We start from the raw sequence: 8,669 nt of genomic DNA, 5'->3' as shown, positions 1-8,669 counted from the left end.
TGGAACACATTGATATACCCATTGTCCCACTTGGTTCTTGGAATTCAAAAAGTCGTGCTTTCTCCCACCCTTCATCTTCATGGGACAGTGGTGCCCTGAGGTCCTAGAGTCTCTCAAATGGAAGCCAGGGACTAGTCCTGAAGAAGCCTACACCCTACTGTGTCACTCTGGGGATGGAAAGACCTGGAGCAAGGCCTTGGTCTCTTCTTCCAGCCATGGTCCACCTGGCCTCCATTCCTCATTGGGGCTCCTCTCAGATAATGGCCTGTCCCTCCCTCCCCCATCAAGCAGTGAGAAGGAGCTTTGGAAAGATGGGGTTCCCATCCCAAAGACCTTGAGCTCTGACAGTGCCTGGGCTGTGGCCATGTAGCAATGGCAGAATTTGCTTTGGGATTGGACCTTGGTCCTTCGCCTGAGAGCATTCGCCTGAGTTACTTCACGGTGGCTTGCCAGGTGGCCCTGGTGTGTGATCTTAGAGCTGGGCCACTCCCTGTACTTCCAAAAACCCACTGCAACCTGCACCCTGCACCCCCTTCATGGGGATCCGAGGATACACTTTGTGGTGGCGGGAATCACACGGGAGTTCTGTTCTGCTGCTCTACGGCCCAGCCTCTCTGTTCCTCATCGGAAGGACCCCCAAAGCACCCTCACCATCAGATAGGACATGTTGAGGCCAATCTCTTGAAGAGGCCTTAGTTTTACAGAAGACTCAAGTCTATCCAGGCACAGGCCACAGACAAGGTTGCACCAAACCAAGAAACATCTTTTTCGCAGATACTGGGTCTGAATGTGGTGGCCTAATGCCCACATCCCCAGCCCTGCCATCACCCCAAACCCAAGCCCCTTACATCCATTGCTCTCAACGGCATCACTGCTCTGAGCACCCCCAACAGGACTCCTGTCCTCTGATGTCACCTCTGCCAGAACTTCCCAATCTCTCCCCCTCCGTTCCTCTCTAGTCTGACAACTCAATGTTGGACTCTCCCCGGACACCACCCACTGAGGCTTTTACCTGGAAGATGTTGAGTCTCTGTAGCCACATCTGCATGGGTCACAGGGGTAAGGATGGCGTGGGAGATGATGGAAGACTTCCTGTAACCCCACTGCTACCCAATCCCACTGCTCTGCCCTGAAAGAAACACCTGTGAGACTCATCCAACTCTCAACTCGGTCATCTGTTCAACAGTGCTCACCATCCAGAGGAGGTTCCAGAACCTGCATCTTGTTTTCTGTCTTGCTTTTGGGGACAGAAAAGAACATCCCCTGAAAGCACACAGCCAATTGTCTCTACCACCCTGGCCTTGATTCTCTTCAAGCCAGGCTTCTTCAAAGTGTAGACTGAGGAGAGTACTTTTTACCTCTGGATTTCCCTCTACCGTGTCCCCCACCCGTGGAACATTCCTTTGCTAAATTCTCCAAAGAGCTCCATGTTGCAAAACCAAAGTACCCGATGCTGTCTTGGCAGCCTGAACATTCTTTTTTCAAAATGCTGTCTTTCCTCAGCATCTGTGACAGCAGCCCACCCAAGCTTTCTTCCTACTTCTCAGTCGTTAATTGTAAGTCTCCTTGTTTGATCCCCTCCTAAATCTTTTTCTTTTTTCTCCCAGGGTTCCAACTTCTTCCCTGTGCTCTCCTCATCCTAATACATGATCCGTGGGTGACCACATGGCCATCCAGAGCTCCATGCATCTAACTTGATTTCATCTATTTCCCCTTGTATGCTGATGGCTTTTCCCATCAACAAGTCTACCTAAGAAATGTCTGCTGGGCCCCAGGACCCCATGGGCTGAACCTATAGGACACCTCTACTCAGGTGCAAATCCCACAAGCCCTACAAATCTGCACAGGACCCCAGACCTCTATTCCCTGTCTCATGGCTGGACACTGCCATCCACCCAATTCCCGAAGGCAAAATCCTAGAGATACTGCTAGGTGTGTTCTCCATTGTCCAATGACTCTCTGGGACCTGCTCTGGAAAAGGCTAAGCCATGATCTTCACCTTGCCACAGATGTGTGTAAAGTCCCCCAGGAGGGATCCTCCTTGGCAGATGCACTCTGATCGCATCCTGAGCAGAGATTTCCCCTGGTTTGGGTGGTTCCACACAGGAATTCCGAGCAGAAGACCTGGGCCCTGTAATATATCTGGGAGACTGCACTCCTCATCTTCTGTAAGAACTCACAATGTCTAACCTCAATGGATTAGGCATAGCAGTAAGCCCATGATTTGGAATATGGACTTGAATATCCAGAAGGAATCGCTAAAAGAGAAAGTTTGGGGAGGCACGTGTCCATGCATGAGCATGAAACAAGGGACTGCTCAATTTTATTTTTCATCGTAAATACCTGGACCTAGTTGGTCTCTTATCTGAGCATGTGAATTCATTTAAACATAAATTATAATAAAAAGTTAAAAAACGAAACTCCATAACTTGGCAGATAAGCCTGACCGCTGATCCATCTACATCAACTGATACAAATCTCAGCCAATCCATCTTCAAAGAATGATTGTGATCTGTCTGGAGAAGTTATCTATGCGATGCAAAGTTTAAAGTAAGTAAGCACAAGGGATCTTGACGAGCAGTAACAAGTCACACGCTTCAACAGCAAATCCAGGGTTTTAACTTCAAACTTTGGTTTTCGCCAACATTGAGAACAGCAGATACAATGTCAGTTTTAAAACCCGCATTTACATGGCATGTTTTTCCTCTCCTCAAGCCTGTGAGATCTGCCAACCACAGCAGGTAACGATGGAAACCTGCTTTCCTTGCAAAGGAGTCTCATATTTCTGATTTTAGGTTTTCTCCTTAAGGATGGTTCTATTTGCACAGCTGCAATCTAAGTTTTCATAGGAGACATTTCCAAATACTGCTTATGTGGGGGCCACATTCCAGACTCGCTAAATCAGGCTCTCCAGGGATGGAGCACTAGCATCTGACCCTGGGGTTTGTTTTTTTTTAGTACAAAGTTTATTTTAAATCCAGTATAAAAAAAAAAAAAATCCAGTATAGTTAACATACAATGTTAGTTTCAGGTGTACAATACAGTGATTCAACACTTCCATACAACACCCAGTGCTCATCAGGACAAGTGCACTCCTTAATCCCCATCCCCTATTTTACCCATCCCGCACCCCCCCCCCCCACTTCATGCCCCCTCTGGTAACCATCCCTTTGTTTTCTTGTTTAATTAAAATTTTTTTTTATTTTTATTTTTGAGAGAGAGAGAGAGAGAGAGAGAGAGAGAGAGAGAGAGAGACAGAGGATCTTGAAGCAGGCTCCATGCTGTCAGCACACAGCACCACGTGGGGCTTGAACTCCTGAACCTTGAGATCATGACCTGAGACAAAGTCCGATGCTTAACCGACTGAGCCACTCAGGATCCCCTTCATCCCTTTGTTTTCTATAGTTAAGAGTGTTTCCTGGTTTGTCTCTTTTTTCCTTTGCTCATTCTTTGTGGTTGTTAAATTCTGCTTATGAGTGAAATCATATGCTATTTGTCTTTTTCTGACTGACTGATTTCTAATACTCTCCAGCTCCTTGCATGTCGTTGCAAATGGAAAGAGTTCATTCTCTTTATAGCTGAATAATATTCTATTGTATATATATATACATCTTGTTTATCCATTCATCCTTCGATGGACATTTGGGTTGCCTCTGTAATTTGGTTATAACAAATGATGCTGCTAAAACATAGGAGTTAATGCATCCCATTTGAAGTAGTGTTTTGCATTTTTTATTTTATTTTTAAGGTTATTTATTTATTCTGAGAGAGAGATAGCGAGCGGTTTGGGGGCAGAGAGAGAATCCCAAGCAGGCTCCACACTGTCAGCACAGAGCCTGATGTGGGGCTTGAACTAACAAACTGCAAGTTCATGACCTGAGCCAAAACCAAGAGTTGGACAGTTAACCGACTGAGCCACCCAGGTGCTGCTAACAATTTTTTAAATGTTTATTTTTTTTTTTTTTAAATTTTTTTTTTCAACTTTTTTTATTTATTTTTGGGACAGAGAGAGACAGAGCATGAACGGGGGAGGGGCAGAGAGAGAGGGAGACACAGAATCGGAAACAGGCTCCAGGCTCCGAGCCATCAGCCCAGAGCCTGACGCGGGGCTCGAACTCACGGACCGCGAGATCGTGACCTGGCTGAAGTCGGACGCTTAACCGACTGCGCCACCCAGGCGCCCCTAAATGTTTATTTTTGAGAGAGAGGGAGGGAAGTGGGAGGGAAAGAGAGAGAGCACGAACAGGGGAGGGGCAGAGAGGGAGACAGAATCCGAAGCAGGCTCCAGGTTTTGAGCTGTCAGCACAGAGCCCCACACTGGGCTCGAACTCACAAACTGCGAGATCATGACCTGAGCCGAAGTTGGACACCTAACCAACTGAGCCACCCAGGCGCCTCAATGCTTTTATATTTTGGGGGGTAAATGCCCAGTAGGCGATAGCTGGATCTTAGGGTAGTTCTATTTTTAACTTTTTCAGGAACCTCCATACTTTTCCACAGTAGACGCACCAGTTTGCATTCCCAGCAACAGTGCAGGAGGGGTCCTTTCTCCAGATACTCGCTGACACCTGTTGTCTCTTGTGTGTTTGAATTTAGCCATTCTGACAGGTGTGAGGTGATAGCTCATTGTGGTTTTGATTTGCATTTCCCTATGATGATCGGTACCTATTATCTATTCATATGCCCATTAACCGTCAGTATGTCTTCTTTGCAGAAATGTGTGTTCATGACTTCTGCCCATATTTATTGGATTGTCTGTTTTTTAGGTGTTGAGTCATTCTAAACTGCTCCAGGAAAGATCTGATGCACAGATGATGTTGAGAAGCATCTCTGAGCTTCACCTGTCCTGGTTTAAATAGAATCTTGAACTTTAGAGCCATGTGTGTTACTACTGAAATTTAAAAACAAAAATTCCTTATGTGTCTTCTTTCAAGAGCTATTTTTTTTTTACATGAGTAAAGTTGACACACAATGTTACATTAGTCACAGGTGTATATCACAGGGACTTAACATGTCTAGTGTTATGCTCTGCTCACCACAAGTGTAGCCACTATCTGTCACCATACAATGCTACGACAGCAATTGACGACATTCCCTGTGCTATGCCTCTGATGCAATGACTTATTCATTCCTCCTTCTCTGAAGGCCTGTATCTCCCACTCCCCTTCACCCATTTGTCCCATCCACCCACCCCCTTCCCTGCAGCAGCCATCAGTTTGCTTTCTGTATTTATTAGTCAGGAGCTGTTTGTGACATATTTATTTTACAGCCACACTTAGAACAATTACAGGACGGAGGAGTGTGTTTATGCATCTGCGTCCCCTTCTTTACATGACAGGCAGGCAGAGGGGAGAGGGAAGGGCCTTGAGGCAGTGGGATTTCCATTGTCTTGGTTACCTCTCTGCTGTGTCTCCACACTGGGTTGCTGAGTGCGGCAGGGGGCCCAGTGGGGGGCGGACAACACCCCTCCCCACTCTACACATCTTCCTGTGGCCGGAAGTTAAAGCTAAGGATGAGGCTGGTTACCAGGGAAACTGCAGCCAGGTCCATGGGATTCCTGAAGAAAGGAAAACTCCTAAGTGGGTTTTCAGATGCAGGATGGACCCTAGGAGCCTGACCCCAGCCACGGATTTCTGAGCCAACCATTAAGTTCACCCAGCGGGTGCCTGCGCATGAGCGCACACACACACAGACACAGACACACACACTCACACAGACGTGTGCACGCAGCAGCATTCCTTTGTGATGTGCACAGTGACTCATTCTGGTGGGAGCACCTCACCCACAGGGAGGAGGCAGGTGATGATGGGTCGTGCAGGCAGGACCCAGAACATGGAAAGGGAGATGGGACAGTTCCTTAGTGTTATAAAATCAATGGCATACCTTTTCCACCATGACTTACTTAGACATTTGCATTACATTTTCCAAAGGGCTTTATTGGGCTCTAATTACACACCAGTGTCACCCAGTTAGAGAGTCCAATGCAGTGACTTGTAGTAAATGTACAGAGTCGTGCAGCCATTGCCACAGTTCAGTTTTAGAACATTTCCTTCTCTCCAGAAAGACCCTGTGTACCCGTCAGCGCTCACTTCCCACTACTACCTCCAGGCCGAGGCAGAGTCTAATGTAATTTCTATCTCTGTAGGTTTGCACTTTCTGGGCATTTCCTAGAAACTGACTCCTGCTTTAAGTGGACTCTCGTGTCTGTGTCTTTCATGTAGCTGAACACTCTGGGGGCTCATCCATGTTGTAGCAGAAATCAGAAGTTCATCCCTTTTCATAGATCAGTGGCATCTTACTGCATGGGTTGCCACATTTCGATTATCTATTGACCAGCTGACAGACTTTTTTACACTGTTTTGCTCTCTGGCGATTATGAATAATGCTGCTGTGAACATCTGAGTACAAGTTTTTGCTTGGACATAGTTTTCGTGTCCAGTTTCTCCATGTTTTCGTTCCTTTGCCTTGCATGATTGCACTGGCTGAAACTTTCAGTCAATGTTGGGCAGAAATGGTGGGAACCGCCATCCTTGCCTTGGTCTGGATCTCAGCGGGAAAGCATTCATTCACTAATAAATATGTGACAGGAGACATATTTTTCTTGTAGATAGCCCTATCAGAATGAGGACGTCCCCTTCTGTCCCTAGTTGGACGAGCATTTTTATCACGAATGGGCCTCGAATTTTGTCAAATGTCTTTGTCCATCAACATGATCACATGGTTTCTGTCCTCATTATATTACTATGCTGGTTGACCCGAACTGTATTTTGAATGTTAAAGCGATATTGCAACCCTGGGATAAATCTCACTTGGTTAGCTGGTTTTCCCCTTGCAAATGTTGTTGGATTTGATATGCTATTCTGTTGAGGATTTATGTATGGATGTTAATGATAGATATTGGTGTATAGTTTCTTGTGTTGTCATGTGTGGCTTTGGTGCAGGGTAATATTGTCCTCATGGATGAGTTAGGAAATGTTCCTTCCTCCTATCTGGAACAGCCTATGAGGGATGGATATTATCTCTTCCTATAGTTTAACAGAACTTAGCAATGAGGCCAGCAGGCCCAGGGCTTTTCTCTGTGGGAAGGTTTTTAAATCAATTTTTAAAATTTATTCATTTTGAGAGAGAGAGACAGAGACAGAGACAGAGAGAGAATGTGGAGCAGGGTCAGAGAGAGGGAAAGAGAGAATCCCAAGCAGGCTCTGCACTGACAGTAGGGCTCGATCCCATGAGTCAGACACTCAGCTGACTGAGCCACCCAGGTGCCCCAGTGGGAAGGTTGTTAAATAACAAATTCAATTTCTTTACTTGTGATAGGTACATTGAGATTTCTGATTTGAGCATTCCACTCTACCCCCATGCTCTCCCTGTATTTCTTGCCTCCTGGTGGTTCTCCCTCTGCCTCTTGCCTAGAATTTGACATGCTGATGCTTCAGATTCTGTGTCTCCCTCTCTCTCTGCCCCTCCCCCACTCCCACTTTGTATCCTCTCTCTCCCTCTCCCTCTCTCTCTCTCTCTCTCTCTCAAAAATAAACATTTAAAAAATGCAGAATTTGACATGCTGAACATCTCTGGACATTAGTGGATTCCATCTCCTAGTCTATAACTTGGGACCGTGTGCCGACTCAGATGGGACCCCCAGATACCCACATACACTTGGTATGTGGGCAAGGGGACAATGACTTTGAGGCAGGGGTGGGATGGTACCACTGGGTCTGTCAGTCACACCTGCCCACCCATTCCCCATGTGCCCCAGTGCAGGCCATGAGTAAGTGTGGTCAGGAGCACCTTCAGCAAGCCCCACATCCACACTGCCCCACCCCGTTCCTTCCCACCCCTCTCGTCCCCTGGCCACAGAGCCACAGAGGGGCTCCATGACGGCTCTTTGCCACATGTATGGGCGTTACAGGTCTCCCTGATTAAAGGCTCAATCCCGAGGGCCAGGATTGTCTTGTGATTACTCCAAACTTCCCCACCCCAGCAGCCAGCCTTGCATGGAGTGGGGGAGGCAAGGGTGAGACGATGAAACCTTAACGAGTGGCTAAACATCTGTCTGTGGTTGGTGTGGCTGCTGCAGTAAAGCCATCTCTTTATGACTTCCTTGAACTCTGCCAGGTGGGTAGGAGTGCCCCTGCCCTAGTGCATTATGGGGAGGATTCAAGGAGGTATCTTACCAGACCTGAGGCTTCCAGCTGGGAAACGTCCACCAAAGTCACTGGTTCTCCGCACTTCACCCCCGGCCTCTATAGAGGTTAACGTTGGTGAGCTGGTTAGGAGTCATGTTCTGAATTCAGTCCGCCTAGGTTTGCCTGTCACCCTCTCCTTCAGTGCCTCTGCGACACTGAGCAACTCACCTGACCTCTCTGTACTCTGCTTTTCACACACAAAGTGAGATCGAAGTCTTGCTCAATGATGGGTTCTGGGAGTGGATTCCATAAGCTGATGTATGGAGACATGTAGAATACTGTCTGATACCTAGGAGAAGATCAATAAAGTGAAATGCGCATGTTATCCTGCTAACCACACCCCAAACGACCAGTGTAAATTTAGGCCTCAGAGTTTCAAGGAAGAACATCCCTGCTTTGTTTACCTTCTCCTGTCAAGTGGGACACGAGCCTGGCAGGGTCACCTGAGCACCAAGCTCTCTGGAGAGATCACACGTTCAGAAC

At 47.1% G+C, this 8,669-nt stretch overlaps 1 protein-coding gene across 8 annotated transcripts in view; it reads right to left on the bottom strand.

Moving 5' to 3' along the window:
* Positions 1-4,184: 4,184 nt before the first annotated feature.
* FAM156A (family with sequence similarity 156 member A) overlaps positions 4,185-8,669 on the bottom strand; it is a 47,137-nt gene continuing 42,652 nt past the window's right edge. For 5 of the 8 annotated variants that reach the window (XR_008418271.1, XR_008418265.1, XR_008418267.1 and 2 more), the window contains one exon: positions 5,916-8,475. The gene's annotated coding sequence lies outside the window, so the exon portion shown is untranslated. Of the gene's footprint in view, positions 4,892-5,244; positions 5,558-5,915; positions 8,476-8,669 lie in introns of those variants that run through there. The other 3 variants (XR_008418269.1, XR_008418266.1, XR_008418270.1) reach the window with 3 other exon arrangements.

The sequence above is a fragment of the Panthera pardus genome, unplaced genomic scaffold, assembly GCF_024362965.1.
Source record: "Panthera pardus isolate Hobbes unplaced genomic scaffold, ASM2436296v1 HiC_scaffold_27, whole genome shotgun sequence".
Taxonomy (NCBI): Eukaryota; Metazoa; Chordata; class Mammalia; order Carnivora; family Felidae; genus Panthera; species Panthera pardus.
Note: the sequence above shows the minus strand (reverse complement) of the source record. Positions and strands in the feature narration are given on the sequence as shown.